Genomic DNA, 18,774 nt, shown 5'->3' with positions numbered 1-18,774 from the left:
CAGAAAGAAAAAAAGTCCACCCTGTATGCCATGTATCCTAATAGGTTTATTGTTGGTCTTATGATGTATTTATTAAAGTACAATTGTTGGCAGATCATTTGGAGAACGAGAGCATGGAGGAAGTGGGTAAATTTGAAAGATTGCTGCATTGTTCTGTGGCAATTTTCTGAAACTGTTTTGACAGGAATATCATTTTAATAGTTTTATTTTCTTGCCAGTAATTGCTACTAGCAAGGAGAGGTATGGCAGAAATAGAAAGAAAAAAAAAAAAACTAAATATAAGAGTAGCATGAATGTTTGGCTTTCAGAGCTCTGTCTGGATGTGTTGAGGGCGAGGAAAGAAAATTATGAATGATTTCTATGTCTCAGAGAGTGCTTAGGGACTCATTATTGTAATATCTCATTTGATTGGAGACCAAGCTCATAAGCATTCTTTGTGATTTGCAGAATTTTTAAAAACTAAATTAAGAATATATACCTCAGATTTCATTTAAGAAGATTTGAGACCTCAGAAATTCTAGCTAAACAAGGTGGCATTTAGAACTTAAACATTTTAAGACACCATTCATTCAAAATAAAGTTAGGTTAAATCTAAAAGACATTGCTTCAAAATAGAGGAGTTTAACTTAATAATGATAATCATACTGAAAACCAAATATTAGAGAATATCTTTGGTATATGAGAGTTTTTGGAACTTCATAAAGTTGAATACTAGAATTTTATTTTAGTTAAAGAATTGTAATAAGCTTTAAAATTAGTCATTTTGTCCTTTAAAAACTACTTCTATACAAAAAAATATATTTACCTATAAGTGGTGGAAATAAAAATTCTAATTCTCAAATTTGATTTCTTTTTTTTTAAGATTTTATTTATATATTCATGAGAGAGAGAGAGAGAGGCGGAGACAGAGGCAGAGGGAGAAGCAGGCTCCATGCAGGGAGCCCAACGTGGGTCTCAATCCCAGGTCTCCAGGATCATGCCCTGGGCTGAAGGCGACACTAAACCACTGAGCAACTGGGGCTGCCCTCACATTTGATTTCTATAATATTTTATTTTTTACTGTCAAATAACAAATGCATAATAAATGACCCAAATTAATTGGAAAGATGGTAACATTGGAAAAAACGTATATAAAATTCTAAGACATAGTCTTATATAGCAAGTGTGTGTGTGCATGTGCGTGTGTGACAGGATATACTTGGAATACTGCAGGGACTTGCTATTCACTATCAATTTTCAGTATCACAGAATAGCAGAATCCGTAGAAACCTTGAAAATCATATGATCTAATCTGTAGCTCTGAAGCTTGTTGGTGAAGCTTAATTAAATTTGTAAATTTTCATGTTTGCCATCTCAAAGACTTGCAGGGACAATGCCTTTTTATCATGATAGCCAAAAATATGTTTTGTTTGTTATTTCTGTGTCTAGCTAAAATCTCTCTTCCTTTAAGATGATTTACTTTGATTTCTTCCTTTGAAATAGGGAGAACTTGTCAACATTCCCCCCCCACATGCGCAGAGACACACATCGAGGCGCCTGAGATTGATTTTGGCTACCTCCTTTTCAAAGGCATTTCATTTATTGTTTTATTTGTTTATTACTTAGCCATGTAATTGAGGTTTCTCACTTCTCATGAAAGTCAAGATCTTACTCTACAGAGGAATTTAGCTGTCCCTAGAGTAAGTTTGCCATTTCTCAATGCCAACGAAAATTTCTTACAGTCTTTGAATAAATCAAGCTAATGGGGAGGACTAGATAAAACATCATAATAGTAAATTAGATACAAATCTTTAATACTACAGTAGAGTAGTTACACCACACTCACAAAATTCCTTTTTAATACTTTACACCAACTTTTGTAGTAGTTTGGATTTTTTCACTTAATAATATGATTTTGTTAATTCTTAGCAAATTTTAATGAACTATAAATCTCATATTCTTTCCCAGCTTTGTTGTATTAGACTCTTTTCTCCACTTTATCACTTGTTGTCTAGAAGTATATGTGTATCACAATACCTAACCATTTACTTCTCTATTAAAAAAACTTTTTACTGTATTAAATTATATAGTAAAATACATAAAATTCAATAGTTAATGTAAATGATTATTCAGATTAGGGGAAATATAGTGTATTATAGGGAAAAATTAGATTTAATTACATCAGTGTAATACATTCACAAATGATTCAAATAAGGATGTATAGTCAAAACAATATAAAAATTTATAACCTAGAGTCTTGCTTTTACTCTTCATGTAGGTAGTTTTTTTTTTTTTTTAGTTTTCATTCTGTTACTATTTCTATATGAACATACAAACATGAATATATTTTCATATTTATTCTCTTTATACAAAATTGTAATAGCTAATATTTTCTTAATGCTTATTACTTGCGTAATACTTACTTAATAAATCATCATCTCCAATCTATGAAGTAGGTACTATGTATTCCCATTTATTAGGGAGGAAACTGAAGTGTAGAACATTTCAGTAATTTGCCCAAAATAACACTGTTGAGTATGAGAGCTGGTTTTGAATCCAGGAAATCTGTCTTCCAAACCTGAAATATTCATCAATATGCTCCACTGCTACAATTATAGAGGGATACCTAGGCTGAAGTGTTAAGATTAATTGTAGATCTATGATCTAAATTCCATCAAATTAGTGTTCATTGATAGAAGAATGGACAGTGAATTAAAGTTAAAGTACTGGGACACCTGGGTGGTTCAGTGGTTGAGTGTCTGTCTTCGGCTCAGGTCATGACCCCGGGGTCTTGGGATCCAGTCCCGCATCTGGCTCCCCACATAAAGACTGCTTCTTCCTTTATGTCTTTACCTCTCTTTGTGTCTCTCATGAATAAATAAGTAAAATCTTAAAAAAAGATATAATTTTTTAAAAAGTTAGGATATTTCTGTGTAAATGCTTCTACATACTCTCCTAGTGTTTATAAAATGTATTGCACTCCTATAATACAGGAATACAATACCGACTCTGGTACTTATCCCAGCACCTATGATCTAGATATAGGTACTATGCTAACCTTAAATTTCTTGAACTCAACAAAGGAAATAATATAGCATATGTCTGCCTCATAGTGTTGTTGCAAGGCTTAAAAGAGATCATTCACATATAGTGCTTAGTCCTGGACATGTCATACTCTAATTGTTCATTGAATGGTAGTTCAAATTCTCATAAGAATTGTCTATAGCACATGAAATAACTGCATATTCTTCAGGGAAAAAAAACCAACTAATTTTGATAAGTCAAACTACATCATTGAAATTAGGTCATTAAAGTAGGTGACATATCAACAGATAAATCATCTTTATTGAGCAAAATGTCATATTAGCTGTTCACTTCCTTTTCTAAATTTTTAAAATTTTTATTATTATTTTTAAAGATTTTATTTATTTGTGAGAGAGTGAGAGAGAATTAATAGGAAGGCAGAGGGAGAAGCAGACTCCCCGCTGAGCAGAGAGCCCAAAGCAGGGCTCCACTGCAGGACTCTGAGACCATGACCTGAGCCAAAGTCAGATGATTAACCAACTGAGCCACTCACATGCCCCACTTTTTTTCTTAAGATTTTATTTCAGAGAGAGATAGAGTGTGCATGTGCACCAGGGCCTACAATGAGGGGCAGAGAAGGAGGGAGAGGAAGAGGGAAAGAATCTCAAACAGACTTCAGCACAGACCTGAGATCATGACCCTAAGATCATGGCCCTGAGCTGAAACCAAGAGTTGGTTGCTAAACCCACTGAGCCACCCAAGTGCCCGTAACTGTTCACTTCTAATTGTCACTTACATGGGTAATTTCAACCTCACATATATGTTTAAGAAGCTGCCTTAGTAAAATCCTACATCTTTAGATGGAATTAAATGTATGTTTTTCCTTTCTGATCTGGAAGTAAACAATAACGCTTAATGCAACTAACCTGAGAAAACTCATTGAAACTCTCTTGCAACAATTCTGTTCCGAGGATTTGTAGAACTATATTTGACTTTGAGCATTCAACATTAATTCTAGTATGTTTCAGGTTGGACACTCCAATTGGTTACTTCACTAACTGCATAAAGTTTTAGCCTCTGAGACGAAATTTGAGAATTTGAATAAAAAATATATATAGTATATAGTAGAATGGATTCTTTACATGAGCTTCTTGAAGAGAGAAATTGTATCTTATTTTCTTTTTTTTTAAACTCTGGCACATAGCAACTAAAAAATAAAAAATAAATAGTTGAATGGGTTATTCAAAAAATTCAAAAGTACAGATTTTTTTAAAGTATAGTTGGGTACTATAGATAATGAAATTCAATAAATTCTTATCACTTCATATGGTAATCTTTGGAGGCAATTGAAAATGAAATCCTGAGATATGATTATCTACACAAAGTGACTATCACGAAATGCAGTTTTACTTTTTACGGAGAATGGCAAAAACTCACTTTCTAATTTAAATATATATGAAAATTATGGCATTTGAATTTGTATTTCCTTAGAAGAATGCAGGACCATAGATGGAAGAGCTATGTGTGTATTCAGGCATTTCTTCATGCCAGAATGCCATGAGAGAGTATATTAGTTATAGGAATAGTCTTTTCTCTCTTCTTAAATTTTAATTTTGAAAATTTAAATTTACACAATTGTCCTTACTAAAGGTGACTAGAAATATGTAGTCTACACTACAGAAAATCTATTATGTGTAACAAAAAAGAATCCTAAAATCTATCAATATATAATTCTGAGAAGTTAATAGTATCTCAGAACAAGGTTCATTTAGCTTCAATTTCTGCCAAAAAAGTCATAAGGAAATCTATTTTTCAGATTTTTACCATATTTCTGTAAATCAGTCTATGTCTCTCTCTCTCTTACTTTTATTTTTTATTATTCTACAGAGAGTCATAAACCTTCTGCTAACAATTAATTGCACTTAATGTGAAAGTGAGTGGATAATCACTAATCACCGGTAATCAAAGCTGAGCTACAAATATGGTACTTTATTTAGAGAAGAATGAGAAAAAAGAAATAAGAATCACTACAGATGTCATCACAGTTCTCCTTCCCTCTGCTTATGAATGAGTTTTGATGGAGTTAGGGGCAACAACATAATTAGTTGGCCTTTCTACCATGTGAACATTTGTAATCTGTGATTTGGACACAGGATGATGGGAGAAAGCATAAAATATTTTGATATATAAGCAAGTTTCACCCATCTGTGAGGAAAACAGATGATTTATGAAGCCTATCTCCCTATAATTAAAAACAATAGACAAACCTGCTTTTTCAGAAGATAAAATGATGGCCTAACTGATTGAACTGTGAGAAGGCATTGAGTTAATGCAGCTAAAGAAATTAGAGAAGTGTTTAGTATATATTAAGTATATAACACATGTTTATAATAACCATTATAGATGTTTTATTTTTGTTTTGTCTTCTTTTGTTTGACTGCCTTTGTAATTTTTTTCTTCTTTTGACTTTTGCTTCAGTCTGTTACTACTTGTTGCTTATCAACTCAAAGATTTTTTTTTTGTATTACTAATGCTGATATTATTATTTTTATTTTTTTATAAATTTATTTTTATTGGTGTTCAATTTGCCAACATATAGAATAACACCCAGTGCTCATCCCATCAAGTGCCCCCCTCATTGCCCGTCACCCAGTCACCCCCAACCTCCGCCCTCCTCCCCTTCCCCTTCCACCACCCCTAGTTCATTTCCCAGAATTAGGAGTCTTCATGTTCTGTCTCCCTTTCTGATATTTCCCACTCATTTTTTCTCCTTTCCCCTTTATTCCCTTTCACTATTTTTTATATTCCTCAAATGAATGAGACCATATAATGTTTGTCCTTCTCCGATTGACTTATTTCACTCAGCATAATACCCTCCAGTTCGATCCACGCTGAAGCAAATGGTGGGTATTTGTCATTTCTAATGGCTGAGGAATATTCCATTGTATACATAAACCACATCTTCTTTATCCATTCATCTTTCGATGGACACCGAGGCTCATTCCACAGTTTGGCTATTGTGGCCATTGCTGCTACAAACATCGGGGTGCAGGTGTCCCGGCGTTTCACTGCATCTGTATCTTTGGGGTAAATCCCCAGCAGTGCAATTGCTGGGTCGTAGGGCAGGTCTATTTTTGACTCTTTGAGGAACCTCCACACAGTTTTCCAGAGTGGCTGCACCAGTTCACATTCCCACCAACAGTGTAAGAGGGTTCCCTTTTCTCCACATCCTCTCCAACATTTGTGGTTTCCTGCCTTGTTAATTTTCCCCATTCTCACTGGTGTGAGGTGGGATCTCATTGTGGTTTTGATTTGTATTTCCCTGATGGCAAGTGATGCGGAGCATTTTCTCATGTGCGTGTTGGCCATGTCTATGTCTTCCTCTGTGAGATTTCTCTTCATGTCTTGCCCATTTCATGATTGGATTGTTTGTTTCTTTGCTGTTGAGTTTAATAAGTTCTTTATAGATCTTGGATACAACTCAAAGGCTTTTGCTTTAGTCTGACACTACTTGCTTATCAGCTCGAACTGGCTCAGTCTTCAGGATATTGACTCAACCACCCAACCAAACCAGTGGCCACACCAAATGAGTTGGTATATAATCAAATCTCTGGCAATTTCCTGTGCCAAGCAAAATAAATACCCAGCTGCACTGCTCGAAGTTCTGCTCACTTAGTAGATTTCTACTCACCATTGTCCTTCCTGGAAGGAGGGAGGCCCATGATTATTTGGACCATTTCCTCATTTGTCGCTCCTGCTACAGTCTCTTGTCTCTCCTAGCCTGCATCTATGGTCTTATTAAGGAGTCTTCTACAATTAACTAAGAAAGAACAGGACTAGTTATAGATTGTCCTGTGCAGTATACAGCCACCACCTAAAAGTGGGTAGCTGCCCTACTACTACTCCTTTCTGAGATATCCATCAAAGACTGGTGAACAGAAATCCTCTCAGTACACTAATGTGTTTCGTCAGGGCCTGCTTGTGCCTAATCATGCATATACCACTTCTTTTTGATGACAAAGTGATGTTGTGCCCACCCAATTTTATGGCTTGGTGGGTCAGACAACACACAGTTCATGGTGAGCAGCTCAGGATGCATAGTAACTTTGTTGCCCATGGCTAAATATTTAGTCCCTAATGTCCTCTAGCAAGTGAAAAGTTTTCTTGAAAGGAAAGTAACTCTCTGCAGAGGATGGCAGGGCTTTGTCCCAAAATCCTAAGGGGTGTGCACTGTGATTCACAAAAAAGAGCCTGCCCTAAGTGAAAAACAGTATCTCCCTCTGACATTGACATGTCAAGCAGCATTGAGTTTGCTGAATAAAATGGCCAAAGAGGCAAGGCAGTTTGCACAGCACACTGGACTTACTGCAGAGCTTTCTTTTTATTCTAAGCCGCATTGAAAACTAGCAGATATTTGAATCATTTGGTATCCAGAGTAATACAACTAAATGAGGAATATATTGCCTCAAGTATCTAAAGACATCCCCTAGGCTCTGTGCTTCTTTCTTGGGTTGTAGGAGGGAACAGATGCAACAACTTATACTTTAGCTTAGAAGGAATATCTCAACATGCCCCCATACTAAAGAAACTAGAAATTTCACTGGGATGGAAGGCCCTTGATTTTTTTTTTTTCAGATTTATTTCCCATCCTCCGACATGCAAATGTCTTACAATAAGTCCAGGGTGGTTGCTACTTCTAGTTCACTAGGTCTAGTCAGTATAATGTGATCAATGCAATGTAATGAATCATTGTGATATTTCATGGAGGGAAGGCAGTTAAGTTTCCCATGGACTGAATTATGATATAGGGCTGGAGAGCTGATATATCTGTGAGGTAGGACAGTGAAGGTATATTGCTAGTCTTGCTGGCTGAAAGCAAACTGCTTCTGGTGGTTTCACTGACAGGCCTCAAGCTAAAAGCCTTTGTCAGGTCAGATGCTGTATACCAGGCATCAGGGTATGTGTTAATTTTCTCTAGCAAGGTAACCACATCTGGTACAGCACCTGCAATTAGAATCACCACATGGTTATGCTTATGTCATAACCCACTGTCATTCTCCAAGATCTATCTGTTTGCTGCACAAGCCAAATAGGCAAGTTGAATGGGGATGTGATGAGAATTACCACTCTGCATCCTTCAATCTCCTGATAGTGGCACTTCATCTCTGTAAACCCTCAAGGCATGTGGTATTGCTTTTGGTTTACTATTTTCTTGGGTAAAGACAGTTCTAGTGGTTTATACTTGAACTTACCCACCATAATTGCCCTTACTTCACAGATCAGGGAACCCATGTAGGGATCCTGCCAGTTGCTTTTATGTCTATTCCAAGCAGATATTCCAGAACTTGGGAAACAACCACAGGATTTGGAGACACACTGGCTCCACTCTGAGATGGATCTGAGCTAAAATTACATCACTCATTTGACCTCCATAAGCCTCAAGTCTGATTGATGGACCATAGTGACATTTTGGGTCTCCTGGAATTAGTGTCAGTTCAGAACAAGTGTCCAATATTCCCTGAAAAGTATTATTATTTGCCATTCCTCAGCGTACAGGCACCCTGGTAAAAGGATGAATGACCCTTTTGGGAAGTCTGGAAGAAAGATTGACAGCACAAAATTTTCACAGTGTAGTGGAGTCCTACTTAAATATCCTCTGCTTCCTTATTCAAGTGGTTCTAGATCTGAAAACTAGCTCAGTCTGGGAATTGACTGAAGGGTTATGATTTTGTGTCTTTATGACTCCAGTTATACTTCTGTTCACTTGACCTAGAACTCTTCCATTTATACAGACTACATATGAATTTCATAAACTACTCATCTATTTTATTCTAAGAATACCATGATCAACCAGCCAATGCCATAGGTCTAGTGAGTCAGGCTATTCTGATTACTGCTTTGGCTCTGTTGTCCATTATGTCTACCCTGTTCACCTTGGTGATTAAGTGACACTGCTTCACTTCTGCTACCCTAGGACACAATAATCCCCGTTGCATTTAAGGATCTCAGTTTGGTGGCAGCAGTTGCTCACTCTAATTTCTGTCCTACAGAGATGATCAACCAGAAAACTCTTCAAGGATATTAAGGCTTTTTTCACAAATTCATTCCTCACCATTGTGGTAAAATGTGTATTCCTGGGACCCTCCTTGGCTTTTTATCAGATTGAGTAAGCAAGTCTTATATGATAAACCCACTCTAATATTCCAGTCCCCTTAAGCCTTTGACTCTCTTCTTCTGAGCTAAATATTGGATCAGAATCTCTCTCTCCCTGAGCTAAATATTGAATCAGAATCTCTATTCAATGGGTTATATTGATGATTTCAACTGGATCCAAATTTCATGTTTCTTCTACCATTTCCTACATCCTTATCATCCTTTCCCATACAAAGCTCTCAGACTTCTATCCATGTAAATTGGAAAAATCATACAATTCTTGTAGAATGTAGCTCACCTCTTCATGTTTCATACAATTTACCTAACTTTCAGGGCCTGCTGGAATTTAGTATAGTTATAGATGTAGAAGCAATGAGAGGTCCTAGAAAAGGGTTCTGATAAAAATCAGCAGAATTGTACAAGGAAACTATCCCAATGGAGGCCATTATAGGTTCTTCAGGCAAAGCAGGGTTAACTTCCTCAGACAAGAGTGATAAGACTGCTTCAGCTGCTAAAAAGAACTCATCAGAATTTAGGGGTTCAATGTTCCCAGCTTCATCAAGATATTCCCATGTGTTCTTGTTTCAGTTTTCATTTTCCAATCCTTTCCAGTTAAGTTCCTCACTTTAACAATAGTCTATAAGGCAGCAATTTAATTTGCACTGTAGGGGTACCTGAATGGCTCAGCGGTTGAGCTTCTGCCTCTCGCTCAGGTTGTGATACCGGGGTCCTGGGATCAGGGGGACTGTGGGACTCCATTGGGCTCCCTGCAGGGAGTCTGCTTCTCCCTCTGCCTATGTCTCTGCCTCTCTATGTCTCTCTCTGTCTCTCATGAATAAATTAAATATTGAAAAATACTAATAATTTGCACTGCAATTCAGCCACTTGCAATTTAAGAGTCTAGAATTGAGTTTTAGCATTTTCAACTCTGAAACTACAGGACATAAGGTATTTTTGTTTTTGTTTTTCAGAGAAGACATAATTTTTTTATGTCATTTATAGGATGCTAAAGTGGAGAACTGGAAACCTAAATTCATGTTTTTTTTCTCACTCTTCTCCTACATTTTGTCAAATTCAATTAGGAGCAAGTAGCCAATTTCATTATACTTACCAGTTTGATAAAAATGTGCTAAGCTAGCAAGTATTTGGTCATCTAGAACTTGGTTTCTTATAAGTAATTGGGAGTTACTGGAAGGTGATATTTTGCTTGTCTCTATCTCACATGATACCATGAACTAACTAATCCATGCTCTCTTTGTTACTGAGAATAGTCATCAGTACCTTTAAAACTGATTAGAGAACCAATACCAAAAAGCTCAGCTGATTTAGAAAATACATTCTAAAGATTCTGTTTCTCTAGGACTACTCTCAGTATCAAAACATATTCTTCAAAGAAGCATATGGATCCATGTGTGTGCATGTGTGTGTAAAATAAATATTCTCTTTATATATACATGTGTGTGTGGGCATATATATGATATATATCATATATGTGTGTACATATATGTATGTTCCCTGTAAATATTGTCTATATTTCTATCATGCTCCCAGTCATGCTTTGTCCTCATGTTCTCTTCTTTCTGTTATGAAACTTAATATCAGGTCAGTTTCAAACACGCAAAGCTTGAAGTGTTGCTTTTTCAGGTATTTTACAAAGGAATTAATCTAAGATAATACATCTTTACAATTCATATTTTCACCATCTTTTTTTAAAGATCTATTGATTTGAGAGAGAGAGGGCCGTGCAGATGCACTCAGGAGTGAGGCGGAGAGGTAGAGGGAGAGACAGAGAAAGGGAGAGAGAGAGGGAGAGAGAGAGAGAGAGAGAGAGAGGATTCTTAAGCAGATTCAGCTCTGAGTCTGGAACCCAACTCGGGCTGAATCTCATGACCTTGATATCACCACCTGAGCTGAAACAAAAAGTCTGATGCCCAACCCACTGGACCACCCAGACACCCCCTTTATCATCATTGTGGATAATTGGGAGTGGAACATTTCTAGAGCAGCACTCTAATACCAGATAAGTGGCTGTCCATTCTACATTACTTGAAAGGGAAATGCATACTATGCATTATAAGTCTTTCAAGGATATTAAATAAGTTCCAAGTAAATTTTCTAACTGAATTTACCACATATTTACATGATTATTCTGGATCAAATGTAAAACTCTGATTTAAAAAAGAAAATTGTAAAAGATGTGTGGCCTGGGGCTGAATTGTATGTGGATGAATGTAGTTTTACTCTGCCAAACTGGGCCTATATATCAATTGATGTGACATTGTAAAATATCAGCTTAATTTGGGGTAGAAGAGCAAATTCAACCTTATTGTTGATGCCTGGGGGATTAATGATTCTACATTTTCATTTTGATTCACTTATTTTGATCTTAAATTGTGAGACTCAATTACTAGAGATAAATCCCATCTAGTCTCATTGCATAATTGGTTTTTTGTAGAGTCCATTATCCTAATAATTATACTCTAATTGGCATAAAAATGAAATATTCTGATAAGGAACATCAGGAAATAATAACAGTAATTAATAGTAATTAAATCCAGTGCAGCCCATCATAGAGAACAGAGGTTGGAGGTAATTTTAAGAATACATCTATCTAGGAATTAAGCAGAAATCATAAACACTTAATATGCATTTCTGTTTCTTAATTTATCTATACAAGCTAAAAATACATTAAAATTCACAATTAATTGTCTTTACACTTAAATCCATTCTGAGTGAATTCAGTGAGTATACATCTGTTACATAGGTTGTGTACTTTTATTGATTCACTCAACTCAACATATATATTGTATGTCAGGCATTGAATTGAATCCTGAGGGAGAAACGACATATATAAGAAACATCCTAAAACATAGGGATCATGAAATTTTACCGGAAACAGGCTGTAAGATGAGGTCTCCGATAGGGTATTAAAGAAAGAGAGAAAGAAAGGGAATTGTTTGCAAAATAGGCACGGTTAAAAAAGAGGGGGGATGGTAATCTTAATAAAGCACATATGGCAAATGGGAACAACTGGATTCCACAAATAGATTGGCCCACTTAGTCCTGACTTACTCTAAGTAGCTAAGATTTTGAAAAATATATTTTCTTTTTTTCATACAAATTCACATAAAGAACACATGTAGGACACATAAGCAATGGAAATAACTGGATTTTTCTAGATATACATACCAAATCTAAACAAAAAATTCAGACTAATATACTTAAATGATATCCTATATCTCTAATGTAGAAGGCATATGGTTTGTATTATTTTTTCATCATTGGGACAATTGTGCACTGATGTTTTCACATTTTCTTATCCTTTTCCATTCCTGATGAGGCCACAAATATTGATAAGAAATAGATGTTTTACTCAGAGTAGTGGAATTGAATAAAGATAACTGATTTGTGGAATTACGTAAACCATAATAAACAAATAATGTTTGAAAGAGTTGGCTACCTTGGGGGAGAGGATATGAAAAGAAAAAAATAATAGCTACCTTCAAACGTTTTAAGAATTGCTGTGTAAAATTTTTAAGCCTTATTTTCTGTTATTCTAGAAGGGACACCTTAAGATCTAAAAATAATACTTACTTCGAGCCAGACTAGAATTCAATGCAATGTGAAGCTTTCTGGAAATTAGTCATTCAGTAATAAAACTCAGTTGCAGACAAGCATACAGCTTTTCTTTAAGAATTGTGTCAGTAGATAAATATAGCTACTCCTTAGCAACTCTAGAAGAAATCTCTGCACTTGTTGGAGTTTGGACTATATCAACAAATAAGGCTCTTTCTAACCACCATATTTTACTAACCATTTCATAAATGTTATCATAATAAGCCTTTATAAGGGTTTACGGTATTTACTCAAATTTATTTCTTTATTTAAAATATTTTATTACAGAACGTAAAGACTGCTAACTCTGGGAAACGAACTAGGGGTGGTGGAAGGGGAGGAGGGCGGGGGGTGGGAGTGAATGGGTGACGGGCACTGGGGGTTATTCTGTATGTTAGTAAATTGAACACCAATAAAAAATAAATTAAAAAAAATAAAAAAATAAAATAAAATATTTTATTTTATTTTTAAAGATTTTATTTATTTGTTCATGAGAGACACAGAGGCAAAGACATAGGAAGAAGGAGAAGCAGGGTCCTCGCAGGGAGCCCGATGTGGGACTCGATCCCAGGACCAGTATCACTCCCTGAATCGAAGGCAGATACACAACCACTGAGCCACCCAGGCATCCCCGTAATTACTCAAATTTAAAGGAAAGAGAAAGTAATGTTTATATCTAAAGTTTTAAAGCAAATTAGTAGCTAAAATCCCCTGAGCTAAGTTTGGTTCTAATATTATTTAGTGTGATATTTCGGCATTTCTCACTGATTGTTCTACAATCTCATTGAAAAAATAAATGGCTTGGTTTGGAAAAGTCCAGGCACTTTAAACCATTATATCACTACACATTGATTCTCTTAGCCAATAATTCTATTCCTATTCACCTTCTCTGTCCTAAAAAGAAAAGAAAACAAACAAATAAACAAAAACCTCCACTGATTCAATCAAGACCCAAAATACAAACTTCTGATAACAAATATAGTTACTTCTTCCTTTTTGTTCCCGTAGCATTCTCCTAAGTGCTATAAAAACAGTATGTCCACTGAACTGTAATTATTGCTTTATGTTTCTGTGGTGTTACTGAGATTTTGAGGATCCTAAGTCAGAAAATATATCTATGGTTCTGAAACCCCCTATATCTTTCTCAATCTCAAGAACATTCATTTGAGGAGTCATTCATTAAGCGTTGTTTAGTGAACATTAGCCTTTCACCTTGCACTTTTATTGAAGGGTATGTGATCAAGGGCAGTAAAAGAATCACGTACTAAAAAAAAAAAATAAAAAAAAAATAAAAGAATCACGTACTATTACGGCTGCAATGATTCTCCTCCATATCTGTGTGTGGTACAGATGGTCCCTGACATAGAATTGTTCGACTTACAATTTTTCAAATATATGATGCTATTAAAGCCATATGCATTCAGTAGACACTATACTTTGAATTCGGATCTTGATCTTTGCCCAGGCTAGTGTTCTGTGGTACAATTCTCCCATGATGCTGGGCAGTGCAGCAAGCCACAGCTCCCAGGCAGCCACATCATCCAAAGGGCAAACAACCAATGCCCTTACAACCATCCCGTACCCACGCAACCATTCTGTTTTTCACTTTCCTTACAGTACTTAATTTATTGGATAATGTTACAGGAGGAGAGATATTCAACACTTTATTTTAAAATAGGCTTTCTGCTAGATGATTTTGCCCAACCGTTGGCTACTTTAAGTGTTGTGAGCAGGTTTGAGTTAGGCAACGTAAAGCTATGATGTTCAGTAGATTAGGTTTATTAAATGCATTTTCAATTTACAATATTTTTAATTTTCAATGGGTTTATCAGGATGTAACCCCACAATAAGCTGAGGAAGATATGTATGTGCCATAGAACAGAAGCAAACCAGTAGAATATACTGAATCTGGATCACAGACTGTTCTGTTTGTTTGTTTGGCTTGTAGATGTTTTAAACTGCATCTTTTACTAACACTTAAAAATTATATTTCACGTACTAATCTGGATATCTAATTTTCATTTAGAAATAGTCACACTATTGTCCTTGCATTTCATCATCCTTGACCCTTTAGACAGGGCATATATATTCTGATTTGCCACATTTTCCATAATCTCCTATTGTTTCCTGGCCACAAAAGCTAAAATACCTGCTGACATTTATCAGCTTACAACCAGCAACATAACACCCACTATGTTCTTGGTCTTCTTTACCAAACCCTGGGGCTATAATATTTCTGCTACAGTATTCTGCTACCCTGCTACAAATATTTCTTCTTAAGATGAAATATGGTGCTTAGCTTTTTAATATAATAAGGAGGTATATCCCATATGTCTTCTTTCTGTTCAGGATCTCTATTTTTTAAAAGAAAAATATCAGGAATTTTACAGTCATGGGATGGGAGTAAGGTGCAGTGAGTAAAGGTGTATAGTAGTGCCTTTTATTTGTGAAGATGGAGGTCTTTAATTCACATGTATGCTAATACCACATAAGCAATCATACATATCCCATTCCTTACACAAACACCAATAGCTAATCTATAATTCCTGGTCTACAAGACATCAACATGGATTTATTCAAACAATGGTATAGTCAGTGGAAAGTACAAACTGACCATATGTTAGAGAAATATCAGTGGAAAGCAACATAATGCAGTGGTTGAGTATGTAGGCTATGGTGTCAATTCTAGCTCTAATATAGCTAGACTGATCTGGGGCAATTAATTAATCTCTCTGTATCTCAATTCACATGCCTTTAAAGTGGGGAATATAACAATGCTTATTTCTTAGTGTTTTTGAGGATGTTGAGATAAAATTATAGAGTAACTTGAAAAATGTCAGGCAAATTAAAAGGACTCTCTCTCTCTCTCTCTATATATATATATATATATATTAGACATTAATAGGTAATATTCAAATATTCAGTGTTATGTTTTAGTATCAACCCTTCTCAGCTAATGTATTTACAAAGTAAAATTTGATGTGTATATCTTCACAATAAATAAACAAGATAAGTGTTTGATTGTTATTAGACCAATGTTGCACAATTGACGGATGACTGATTTTCAATATTTTACACAGTTGCATTTAAGAGTAAGTTACTTGGATTTTGTGCTAAAACAAAAATAAGTGTTTTTCAAATGAAGCTTTTAAATCTCATACTCTACCTGACAAAATCTGGAATTGAACTCATGAGAGATTATATGGTGCTGCCTCCCAATCTATATATCTGTGCCAAGGCTGAAGGAGTGACTTTCCTTGAGTGCTGGCAGAAACTGCAAGTGAAGTCTTCCAAATAGTAGCAAATGACATTTAAAACTATCTTCCTGGGTTACCATGACAGGAACTTTATAATTCTCACTCGCCTTAGCCAGGAAAATGCAACTGGACTGAGCGAGTGTTACCTATAGAAATTTCTTTCATTACTTGGAATCATATTTTTATTTTGTTTTCTGTTTCTCACTATTAAATTTTCCTTAATATTAAAACCTGAGGTAAAAAGTAATTTCATTTCAACACGGGCACAAGTTAGAAATTTACTGCTTAATCTAATAGTTTATATACTGCTCCAGATACAATCTGTACGAGCAAGGAGGGTGAGAATGGGCATTGACAAAAGGGCATGTCAAATGATTTTGAGTGGGGTTGATGGCCAGACTGAGATAGAATATTGTAAATTTTCTATTACTAGCTTTTTTGATTGTTTCCAGATGTCCTTGGAGATTATGGTTGTTCAAAAATTATTTTGTTGGTAATTTAGTAATGTAATGATTTTGTTTCAGAATTTTGATATAAACCAAGAACTTTACCAATGAAAAACGGCATCTTCTTTCCAAAAACTTTTGCAGGACTAATGCCACTTACCAATACCATTTAAAAACTTGAATGTCATACAATTTATTGTTCAAATTGAGGTGCTTTTTAGAATGAAAGCATAATTAATAATTACAGTAGGAATATTGGATTAAATCAGACCATTTCAGGCAAGCTGGGTTATACAGGTACCCTGATTATAAGATCATTTACCAGCTATATTCTCTTTTAAATAACTTGCTTGGGTCAGCAGTTAAGACTTGTGAAATAAGCCTTATAATTGTTTTTATATGACACAGTTTAAATGAGGTATTTTTGAAGAAAAACTGAAATAGGAAAAAAAAATACTGAAATAGAAACAAAGAGCCTGCAGTATTTTAAATTGAGCCTAAGGGGGAGGGTGGTTTTCCTCTCTCATCAATGAGATCAGTATTGCTACAGGTGTCAAGCCCAGACCTAGCCTGTCCAAGCCTGGGTTGTTTTATTTCACAAATGACAAATGTCTCATCACAGTGTCCTGAAGCAATAGGATCTGAAGCTAATATTTTTATTTATTTATTTATTTATTTATTTATTTATTTATTTATTTATTTTCTGAAGCTAATATAAGTTGTCTTTCTTAACTAGCTCCCTAGGAGAATATCTTATTCCACTTACTTTCAGATTGGTATAAAAGTAGGCAAATGATGCCTGACAATACAGGATCTATATAAATTAGGGTACCTGTCCATTTGCTGGATGTTGCTGTCTGTTGCCTTCTAAAATATTATTTTATGAAACTTGACAGAATTTGCTGGTCATTTTGTTTATATGTACATCTATCTTTTTTTCTTTAGAAAACTGTTATGGATCTATGAGTTAAAAATTTTATAGTCTATACTTTAGAAATTCTGTTTCTAAAAATCAATAAAGACCCATCCTTGGCATACATTCTTCTCAGCAGGGTTCCTTAATTTCAGTGTGCTTAGGAATCTCATGGGTCAATGTCCAGATAATTCTATGTTAGAAGGTATTGGGTGGAATCCAGAGACTTAGCAATTTTAACAATGTCTCAGATGATTTGGATGTAGATAGTCCAGGGCTTTTGCTTTGTGAAACTGCTTTGCAACAGATAAATAAAGAATAGAAGTGCATACAGGTTAACCTCCTATGAGTTGTTTCTGTATACATCCTTTTACAAAATTTCTTTTTGTTTCAATCAAGACGCTTAATAGACCATTCATGGACCACTGAGTCCATTCTTGAACTCAGTAAATGTTTACTGAGAAATCTGCTGGATGCTAGGGAGAGAATGGTACACAAGAAAGGCAGGTTCATTTACTGCAAGAATCTAGTATAGGTAGACAGGTCAGACAATATTGTGAGGACCAAAAATTAAAATAATAATAATAATAAAATTTTAAAAGAATAAAAGAAAAAAAAGATTGTGAAGACCACAATAGAATGCACACGGTGGCATGGAAGACATAGAAATATTCTTTATCCATAAGGAAATTCAGGGAAGTCTTCTCAGAAGAAATGCCATCTAAAATAAGAACCAAGGAGCAGGAAGATGCAGTTAGATGGAGGGAAGAAGGGGGCAAGATCATGCACTATCAGCCAGTCTGGGGAACAGAATGATGAGATAACCTGGAGCATGATGTATCTAGCACTGGTTGGGGGGCAAAGGGCGACAAGAAGGGATGATGATGAGAAATGTAATACATTTGGGAGGATGTCATCAGACCATGAAGTGACTGATAAGCAATACCACAGAGTTTAGATTCAATCATAATTCTTTTTTAAAAAGATTGTATTTATTTATTCATGAGAGATAGAGAGAGAGGGAGAGAAAGAGAGAGATCGAGAGACAGGGAGAGGGAGAAGCAGGCTCCATTCAGGGAACCTGATGTGGGCCTAGATCTCAGGACTCCAGGATCACGCCCTGAGCTTAACTGCTGAGCCACCCAGGCGTCCCTCAATCATAATTCTTATCCTCAACAACTTTTCCTTAGTCCAATGTTCTCTTTAATCAAATTAGTATCTCCTTTTGTTTCACATGCACTTTGTTTCAAATGATTCTGGTGATTTTCCAATAGTTAGAACTATAATGAGGTTTACTAAAATATTTTAAATGCATCTTTTTTGTAACTTTGTCATGCTAATTATCTACATATTTTTTAAATAATAGTACTTTTAATTTATCTAGCAA

The sequence above is a fragment of the Canis lupus genome, chromosome 13, assembly GCF_011100685.1.
Source record: "Canis lupus familiaris isolate Mischka breed German Shepherd chromosome 13, alternate assembly UU_Cfam_GSD_1.0, whole genome shotgun sequence".
Lineage (NCBI taxonomy): Eukaryota > Metazoa > Chordata > Mammalia > Carnivora > Canidae > Canis > Canis lupus.
The sequence above is the reverse complement of the archived record's forward strand: the minus strand, read 5'-3'. Positions refer to the sequence as shown.